Source organism: Sinocyclocheilus anshuiensis, unplaced genomic scaffold (assembly GCF_001515605.1).
Source record: "Sinocyclocheilus anshuiensis isolate Anshui unplaced genomic scaffold, SAMN03320099.WGS_v1.1 scaffold1005, whole genome shotgun sequence".
NCBI lineage: Eukaryota > Metazoa > Chordata > Actinopteri > Cypriniformes > Cyprinidae > Sinocyclocheilus > Sinocyclocheilus anshuiensis.
The window spans coordinates 273,987-281,515 of NW_015555810.1; the positions used below are offsets into that span (position 1 = coordinate 273,987).

The following is a 7,529-nucleotide window of genomic DNA, read 5'->3' on the forward strand; positions in this document are numbered from 1 at the left end:
ACCCCAGCGACTTATGACTGGTTTTGTGCTCCAGGGTCACAAATGTATTATGTTACTGAATATTTTTTTAAATAATTATATTTTATTTAACATTGAAATATACTTGTAAGAATAAAGAGAGTTTTTTTTTTCATGTGTGTGTGAGCATGTAGTGACCGTGTTTCTGTGACCCCGGGCATGTTGGGTTGTGGAGTCACACCCATGCTGACAGATGGCACACATTTAGGATGCCATGAAGAATATCATTTTACTAGCAAGAAGAGTTTAGACAGAACAGCTGCCGATCTGTTGTATAATGATGGTTTATGACTTAAAACTATAGTTCATCCCCAAAATTTCAGCCAATATTTATTTATCATGTCATTACAACCCATATCCCCTGTTTTATTAATGTGAAATTTCTGTTGAACAATGTTCGCACTCTTATTTTCCATATAACAAACGTTCGTGTGACCACAATAAAGCCAGTGTCATATATTTTCACATATTTAATTTTACATAAAAATGTTTTGCACTAAATGAACAATATTATTCTAATTATTTTCATTAATATGCAGCAGTAAAAATATACATTAATATTTACCGGCACAGGCCTATCTATATTTTACTAAACATTTTAATGTATGAAAAAATGCCACGAAGAGACGTTAATGAACATTTTTGAGTGGTGACGCAAACAAATCCGTTTTGAATCGATTCATTAATACGGCACACTTGAACTGAATCACGGAAATGATTCGAACTCCAAAGCCAAAGTTTAAAGACGCGAATAAAGTATTTCTGAGTGGACACTCATACGTACGAGTCGTGAAAGAATCAAGTAACTAGTGTAACGACACTGTCTCAGGAAACTTAATGGCCAGATTAGTGTATTAACATAATTGATGTAATTTTATATATGCAGAAAAAATTATCATGAGTAGGCCTAGGCTATGTGATATTATTGCCAAAATACCTAGTGCGGTTTCTCTCAGTGGGGTTACTATGGAGGCCTATGGAAGCCCGTTTCTGCCAGGTAAGAAAAAAAAATCATGCCTTAAAAAGTCGAAATTATGACATACTTAAGTCATAATTACGAGATAACAAGTTGAAATTATGACTTACTAAATCGAAATTACGAGATAAAAAGTCGAAATTATGAGAGAATGTCGAAATTATGACTTAAAAAGTCGAAATTATGAGATTTAAAAAGTCAAAATTATGACTTATTGCTGGCTCACTGATCTACACGACACACGATTATGGAAGGCCAGGTTTAATAATGTTAACACTTTAAGGAGTATTGTAGCGGCCAAAAAACTAACTAAAGCCGCAGGAGCTGAGTGAGGGAATAACTTGTGACACGTCAATCGTCCTTTACATTTGCGTCTTGAGATTTATTTGTCCACCGACAACTTGTTCATTGAGGCATGCATTTCTTGAAGGATCGGCAGATTATCAATGCAAAAGTTTGAATATACGGTCAACAAAAGCAAAACAAACAACTCTTGTTGCTGGGTGAACTTGTTTCTTTTCTATTAATCCCAATTTCTGATTTCCTTTCCATTGATGTGACCGTAGTAGCAAAACTGCTTCTTTTAAAATTAGACTGAGACTTGCCTTTGTTCACTGATTTGCTTCCTGTTAATGTTGGGACATCCAGTATGTCTCCAAAAACTGGATCACCCATTATTTTTACTTGTCTTTCGACAAAGTTAACAATATCGCTGAAGGTAGCTCTTTGACTTACAGCTTCCTGCAGTTCACAGACCTCTGATCTCCATTTTTCCCTTAATTTGTATGGTCATTTTTTCACCACAGTCAACATATTTATAAAGATACAGTTGGTGTGCCCTATGCTCCATCTCAACTGAACATAATATGGAGAATTTGATCAGTATTTCCTGAACCAGCAGAGCCACTTCCATACGGGGCACTTGTGTTCACATTACCACGCTGACTTATTTGACTTGGGTTTGAAATTGTCTGGGAATAAATGGTTTGAGAAATGTTCTTCTTGTTTGCCTTTGCACCGAGCTGGCTTGAACTCATTTCATAACTGATCTTAAACTGTTTTAAATGTAACTAATTTAACGCTGAACAATGTCACTATTTATTCTTTTTAAAGACCATAATTTTCCTGTTTCTTACTGCAAGCTGCTTTAAAACCATATGTATTGAGCACTATAGAAATAAAGGTGACTTGGATTGACTATAATGTATAAGGAATAATGTACAGTCAACTGGTTGTTATAGAGTTATAGAGGCGGTTTGTTTTTTGAACCAGAGACATAGGATTACTGAGTACTCAGTATATCTAGAAAGAAACAAGACAGAGCAGTTTAAGCACTTCTACTGGAGAATATTATTTAAACAGAATATATTGTTCCAAAGTTTCTCTGTGACAATTTTTAGGTACTGCACGTGTGATACACTACATATATACTTATTAGTTTCATGAATACCTTATCCTGTTGCATTCGCTGTATGATGTCGTCAGAAACGTTTCTTGACTTCAAAAAGTCATAAAGGTCATCCATCCTAGAAGACAAAATGATGTATATGATAATACCTCAATGCTGGTTATCAACATAAACGGCTAGAGCTGCTATCAGATCGGTCCGTGCTGCATCTAGTGGACGGTGCGACTATGAACGAACAATAGAAATCACAACGAGAAATCCGTCTTATGATTTGGTTCGATATCAAAACTTTTTACACATATAATTTCTTATTTTACAAAAAATCAGACTTGGACCTATATGCACATCACATCAACATGGTACCTTATTACTATTAAACATGTAGTAAACACGTATAATAAAAAATACAATTTCATGACAGTACTAAACGTGTTTATGCATTAAAACTGACCCGATTAATATTTTTTTGTGGCATTATGGTGTATGAAGTAAAATGTTGGTTTCCATACATGCTACATCATTATTATTATAACCGCACTTTTTCTGCAGTTTTTCCGCAGTTTCGCACAAACGCCTTACTACAGTCGCTCCTCCGTTTCTCTGGCCGCTGTGTCTGCGCTCGCTGCGGCTGCCTCCTCTCCCCCTCCCTCTCAAACATGACACCGGCTTTGAGTGTGACCGGCTGATGATTGGCTGTTCTGTAATTTCGACTTTTTAAGTCATAATTTTTTTTTCTTACCTGACGGAAACGGGCTTCCATAGAGATGTCACATACTAAAACAGAAACTATTTACAATAAAATGACATTAATTTGTGCTGCTGGCGAACTCTTTATTTTCTAGCTGAACCTTTGAAAACGTCAGTCCAAGGTAAGAGCTTCATTAGCATTCACGAATAAAACAAAACAAAGAAAGAAACACATTAGGTCTATTTACATATACATTTTTATTAAATCGGAAAACTGAAGGTAAAGCTAAAGGATGAGATACATAGGCCTATTTGACTAGGCAAGCAATGCTAGTTTGTTAAGCGAATCATTCTTTAGAGTCGGATCTTTTAAATGAATTGGTTGAATAGTTCACAAAACTGATCTGAACGTTTCTTTCACGAATCGAACTAAATCCGAACAATCACTGAATCGAGAATCGACTCTTTTGAACGTCCGATTCGACAAACGAGCTAATAGTGAGAGAGCATTTGAGATAAACGGAGGATGATTTATAAATACTGGAAGTATGTTTATGAAATGATTGTATTACAGAAACATACACAGGCTGGGTTTTAATAAACATCATTTTATTAAAACGTGCAAATTAAACATTCAGCCTGAATCATGGTTTGAAAGAACCGATTCACTAAAATGATTCGGACTTAACGCTATTAGTGGATCCGTTTTTTTTAAGCCGTCTTTACTCACACATAAGCAGACTGTAATTGTTTAGTTAATTCAGAGTCTTTTGCAATATTCGAGCAAGGCACAATATATATCACAATTTTGGTTGTAACTAAATTATTTGTGTAGTCCAATTTTTGATTAGTATTCACTGCCTACACAAATGTAATTAAAATATTGCAGATTTAAAAATATCTGAATATAGCATGTAAACAAACTAAATAAACAAACCATATGTGTTTTTAATGTGTACATGCTTATGAATAATTCATCTGGGCAAGAGGAGACACTTTGTTTATGTTTGGCAAGGAAGGGACACATTGTTTGGAATATAATGAGAGATGTTCAGCATTGAGGATGATGATAATAAAGCTCTTCCTGTTTGTGTGTGCGGACAGGAAGGAAGTCCCTGGGTTACTCCAGAACACTGGTCAGTGATTGGTCAGAGGAGGATGTGAGCGAGTGGCTCGTGATGAAGGATTTGAAGCTCTGGTGGACATGTTTAGGGCCCACAACATTGACGGGGCCGAACTCATCAGCTTAAACACAGAGACACTGACCACTGAATTTAACACTGGTGAGGAAACACAGACACAGACAGACCTGTTTCAGACAATGCCCTTCATGCTTTATTATGAGTTCTAGAAAGCTAGAAATCAAGTTTTTATTAGTTATTTTACAATTATTATTATTAAATGAATTTACCATGCAACATGCTTAAAACCTTTCAGAACACTTTAGCCACCACATAGCAACACGTTAATATTATACTTTCACTCCTGAAGAAAAAAAACAAACTATTAGATGCCATGGACCCTAAATATTATTATCTTTGAGCGAAAATTTAAAAGGCAGCTATATATTTTCATGTATAAAGACCCAATTTACTGTAGAAAAAATAATATTATGAATATTTGTATTATTTAGAAAATATGTAATTTCTGTCACATTATTACATTTTTGTTCTATTCTCTATATAGTATTGTACTGTTAAGATGTGTTATGTAAATGTCATTTTTATTATTTATGCAAATCTATTTTTATTATTTGTTTATACAAATTTATACAATTGATTTATATTTTCATTATTTATTTAACCATTTTATTTAGTTTAATAATTTATTTATTTGAAGCTTTTTTTATTACGAATTTTTAATAATTTACACTGTTTTTCTGTAAACTAAATAGTTCAAATCGAATAATTTATAATATAAATGAAAAATGCATTTCTCTCTCTCTCTCTCTCTCTCTCTCTGTCTGTCACTAGTGGCACTGAACAGAACTGCAAAAATAATGATTTCAGAAATTAAAATAATAATGAATTCACTTATTACCTGTAACCTGAATGCATCAAACTGCCTGAAACAGCCTTTGGATTTTGGATTATCCTGGCTGTTTGCTGTAGGGAGTTGATTGATTGGCTGATAATTTCGATGAGTTGAGTTTAACACCTGTGGTTGATGCAGCCTGCGGGTCGAGCCAATCAGATGCTTTTGTCAGTCTTGTGGTTGTCCGATGGAGTCCTCAGGAGGAGCTCAAGCTCTGCGCTAATGAATTTAGAGCTGCTGCAGTCATCAGAGCCTGCTGCTGCTGTGAAATTAGATTCGAGAGTCTGACTTCATATTGAGCACACATGCATCCCAGGCAGCGTCTGATTGAAAACACCATTCTGCAGCTCCTCGTGTAAACCGCGACCTCTTCATCGCAAATGACACGTGCTGCTCACTGACAGCGCCATCTATGAGACGCACATCTATCCACAGGATGAAGAAATGAGAATAGCGAACAGGTGACGCAATGATCACGTTTCATAGGCATGATGATTACCTTTAACACGTTACAGGGAAAATTAAAGCATTAGTTCACTTACAGAATAAAAATTTCCTGATCATTTACTCACCCCCGTGTCATTCAAGATGTTCAGGTCTTTCTGTCTTCATTTGCAAAGAAATTAAGGTTTTGAGCAAAACATTCCAGGATTTTTCTCCATATAATGGACTTCAATGGGGATCAACGGGCTGACGGTTTCATTGCAGCTTCAAAGAGCTCTACACCATCCCAGCCGAAGAATATGGGTCTTATCTAGCCAAACCACCTGTCAAAAAATAAAAATTGTATATACTTTTCAACCACAAATGCTGGTTTTGCACTAGCTGGACTTCACGCATGATGTAATCACGTTGGAAAGGTCACGCGTGACGTAGGCGGAAGCACCGACCCAGTGTTTACAAAGCCAACGTGCAAAGAAAGTCAAACGCCCTTTACAAAAAAAGGTAAAACAACAATGTCGGATGATTGTGAAGTTGGAGGAGAAAATTAAGTTTTTCATCCTACCCTACCTTTCTGAACTGGAGTACACAGATGAAGAACTAACCGCACAACGTGATTACGTCATGCGTGAAGTCCAGCTAGTGGCGTAATAAAATCAATCTTCATGCTGTATTTGCTAAAAAAGAAGGCTTCAAATTTAAGATTCAACATTAATAAAACCTATAACAGTATCTGGATATTAAAATAGCACTGTCACCTGCTTCAAAGTCATGAAAATTAAAGGAATAGTTCACTTAAAAATGAAAATTCTGTCGTTGACTTACCCTTATGTCGTTCTGGGGCCAGTTGCATAAACTTAGCCTCTATGTTAAAGGGGTCATATGATGTTGCTAAAAAGAACATTATGTTGTGTATTTGGTGTAATGCAATGTGTTTATGCGGTTTAAGGTAAAAAAAACATTATTTTCCACATACTGTACATTATTGTTTCTCCTCTATGCCCCGCCTTTCTGAAACGCGTCGATTTTTACAAAGCCCGATTTTAAAAGGTTCATTGAAAAGAATCAGTTCGTTCTTGAATCAGACACCGCTTCTGCGTCTCGGAGCACATGATATATTATAAGGAGTAACGATATGTTTTATGAAATGTAGTGAAGTAAAAAGTACGATCTTATGCTTTGGAATTTAGTGAAGTAAAAGTAAAAGTTACTCAAAATAAAACTACTCCAGTAAAGTACAGATACTTGAACAATTTACTTAAGTACAGTAAAGAAGTAAAACTACTCCGTTACTGTCCACCACTGAATTCAACTAGTAATTATCTTCTATGGTCAAATAGTTCAGCCACTAGTCAGTAGCGGTTTAGTGTGAAGAGTGAGTTACGCTAGTTCTGTATGGCAAAATAAAGCTCCTCTGTCCACAAACTGTGTCTGCTGTGTTTGTGTCATTTGTTTTGTTTGGTAGCCTCTGTGATGGCCAGATATATGTGGAATTACATAAAGCAATGCCAAAAACAGACAAATCATGTTGCACGTCATATGCTGGGTGATTTCCATCAGCCGAACATGCTTGTTTTCTCTGTCCTGTAGAGTCGGTGGGTCTCCGCGGTCGAGTCCTGAGGACGATTAAGGATGATGAGTTCCTCTGTCCGATCACCAGAGAGCTCATGAAGGACCCCGTCATCGCTGCAGGTCAGTGCAGGACACTGATCCAAGTTAGTCTGTCCTGATCACAGCTTTAATGTAAATCTAGATGTCACCATCTGAATTTAGTTCAATGTGCTTGTCATTCCCATCCAGTGTTGCCAGATTCACTTTTCTTCCCACACAAGTGGGCTGTTTTGAAAATGATTTTGTGGGAAAAATTACAGGGTTGCTTTTTTGGGCTAGTTTTATAATGCACCATGGCTGTCAAAATTTTATGGATAGCTGTGTGAGTATCATATGTTCTGACACTGTTATTCA

At 36.1% G+C, this 7,529-nt stretch overlaps 1 pseudogene; it reads left to right on the plus strand.

The window, feature by feature from the left end:
- Window positions 1–7,529, plus strand: part of LOC107675116 (WD repeat, SAM and U-box domain-containing protein 1-like) — an 18,463-nt pseudogene that overhangs the window by 9,502 nt on the left and 1,432 nt on the right.